This window comes from Coffea arabica, chromosome 4c (assembly GCF_036785885.1).
Source record: "Coffea arabica cultivar ET-39 chromosome 4c, Coffea Arabica ET-39 HiFi, whole genome shotgun sequence".
In the NCBI taxonomy this organism is placed as follows: domain Eukaryota; kingdom Viridiplantae; phylum Streptophyta; class Magnoliopsida; order Gentianales; family Rubiaceae; genus Coffea; species Coffea arabica.
The window spans coordinates 26,362,069-26,364,609 of NC_092316.1; positions in this window are offsets into that span (position 1 = coordinate 26,362,069).

The following is a 2,541-nucleotide window of genomic DNA, read 5'->3' on the forward strand; positions in this document are numbered from 1 at the left end:
AATATTAGTGATTCTTGAGGGATATCTTGATCTGATTAGTACAACAGGGAATGTCGAGGACGACATTCTTTTAAGGAGGGGAGTTTGTGACGCCTGAAAAAAAAAAGAGTTTGAGAACCCGGAAATTTTCTAAATTTCTAGGGTTTATTTTATTAAATCGCCCGCCTTTTCTACATTTTCTTTATTAGAAAATGTTCCCCACATAAAGTTTATGAGCAAAGATAGTTTAAAAATGATTTTTCTAGTATCGGTTAGTTTTTGAGAAATTATGAGCGTATTTTGAACGTGGGACCCGCAAGTGCGGTAAATGCATTATATTTTTGCCAACTTGTTGGAATTTTGTATTAAATGATATTATTTTACAAAGTGTTAAGATATTTGTATTGGAGAGACAAAAAGATAAGATTAAAGCTTAGAGGTGCCAAGTGTCACAAACCCATTGGATGTTGAATTTGACCAAGACTTTTCTAACTTTACTAAAACCAATTTGGACCCAATTTTTCTCCCATTTTTCTTGTCATGGCTGGCTGTTAAGAGGAGCAAAATAAGAGAGAAAAAACTTCATTTTCTACTCCACTTTCTAGCTTCAATCTTACTCCAATCTACCAAATCAACCATTGAATTTTGTTTTTGCTCCATAGAAAACATTAAGTGAGTGTTTGTGAGGTGTTTATTGGAGTGATTTGGAAGATTTAAGTGCAAGGTTGCTCCATCTCTTTGGTTACCCAGGTGAGTGGTGAAGGATCCCTTTCCTCCCTTAATTGATGCTTAAATCATGATTGGTGGTGGTATGAGATGCAATATTATGGATTATTTCTTGATTTGTGGTTGAAGTGATGAAGTTTTATTATTTTTGGGGATTTTTCTGTTTTAATATGAACATGATTGTGTGGCTATATATGATGATTGGAAATGATGTTTAAGGACTCTATGAGGTGGAAAAAGTGATTAATTGCAAACAATTTCTGTTTTGGAAGAAATCTTGGAAATTTAGGGTTTGATGTTCTTCATTCTGCCCGAATTTGTAGCTCATAGATAGAGGCCGAATTGGCCTTATCTTAAAACATGAAAGTTGTAGGGAATGATATTCTAGAGGTGCCTACAAAATTTCAGGTCAATCGGAGTAGCGTAGCTTGAGAAAAGCCGAAATTACCCTTGCTGTCCTGGTTTTACCCGAATTTGGGAATTGCTTCTGTAATTGTTTGTTTTGGTCAGGAATGCTTCTGAATTGGTTGTTGAGGTCTTCTGATGAATTGAAGCCGTGTTTCTTAGCTTTCAGCTGATTTTGGAATTTCTGGATTTGGACTTGGAGAGCCTGAGTTATGATGTTTCCGCTAGAATGCGTTTTGGTGAATCTGTTTTTGTGATTCCGATGTAGTATCTTGCATTTTTGACCTGGTTACACTCGAAACTGGGTTGAGTGACCTTCTGCAATATTGTACCCCTATCTCTTAGCTTCGAAACGGTGGGTCTTGTACCTTCATCCGACAATCGTAGTGCCTTTGGTGCCATTACCGCAAAAGGATGTCAAAAGCTATTTTTCTGGTTTTGAGCTTAACTTTCATTTCCGAACTTTTCCCTAGCTTGACTTGTACTAGTACTACTTGGAGCTTGCTGAATGGCTATTGGATGAACTTGTTGTTGTGTGTGTACCTTTGGGACTGGCTGAGGAAATAATGAAGCCATGATGGCTGGAAAAGTAAGCAAATTTAGGGGAAGTGATGTCCGAACTTTTAAAGGACTTGTTTGCATTGAGTTTGTGATCTAAGACTTGGATTTGAGCAAGGCAATGATATATGATGGATGGTTTCTGAGCCATGGAGGTGAGCGACCCTAAACTATTTCCAAAGTACTTGTGAAATGCTTCTTGCATTATTTATTCTATTGCATATCATGCGTGCTTGCATGTGGATTCATGACATGATTTGGCTTCAATGAGTTCTGGGAAAGTCTAGTGCTGGACACCAACGTCTCCACCTTGTTTATGGTTCATGTTCATGTTTATCTGGAGCTCAAAAAGGGGCTCCCTCTCAATGTTAATGTTAAATGATCTATTTGAGCGTTGGGTGTTCAAGTGCAATGATTTCACTGGCTCATGAGAGCAATAAATGTACATTTGATCTCTGAATCATGACATCATCGAAATGATCGAAATGCATTATTGTGAAATATATTTGATTTCTGATTTTACTGGTTACTCGCTGAGCTTTTAGCTCACCCCAAAACTATTTTTTTTCCTCCACAGGGCTCAAGGCGAAGGCAGGACTTGTTGTGCTTATTCACGTGAATGGATGGCCTATATCTTGTACAGTTTTGGATTTGGAATCATTTGATGTATAGTTGGGAATTAGTTTCCGCTGCATTTGTGACATGTAATTATTGGAGACTTGGATGTATATTTGTGGACCATGTGATGTATATTTGATGTTTATTCTTGTAATTCATTTGAGGACTTTAGTGAACGACTGAGTCCCGGCGAGAGTCGGGCAGGCGGCCCGCCGAACCCTGGGGTACGCCCTAGGGGGAGGTGGGGCCGTCACA